Consider the following 220-nt stretch of genomic DNA (forward strand, 5'->3'; position numbering starts at 1 on the left):
GCGCAAAATGTACTTGACCCTCTCTCTCCGCGCAACTTCTCTCGCTTAGCGGTTTAGCGGTTTAAAAGGATAGTACCCTTAGCGAGGCGGTCCAGCGGTTTAAAAGAAAGATTAAAAAGAGGATGGGGATGCAACACGAGGACTTCCCAGGGGGTCACCCATCCTAGTACTACTCTCGCCCAAGCACGCTTAACTTCGGAGTTCTGATGGGATCCGGTGC

At 51.8% G+C, this 220-nt stretch overlaps 1 pseudogene; it reads right to left on the bottom strand.

The window, feature by feature from the left end:
• Nucleotides 1-125: 125 nt before the first annotated feature.
• Nucleotides 126-220, bottom strand: LOC116009052 (annotated as a pseudogene).

Source organism: Ipomoea triloba, chromosome 16 (assembly GCF_003576645.1).
Source record: "Ipomoea triloba cultivar NCNSP0323 chromosome 16, ASM357664v1".
In the NCBI taxonomy this organism is placed as follows: domain Eukaryota; kingdom Viridiplantae; phylum Streptophyta; class Magnoliopsida; order Solanales; family Convolvulaceae; genus Ipomoea; species Ipomoea triloba.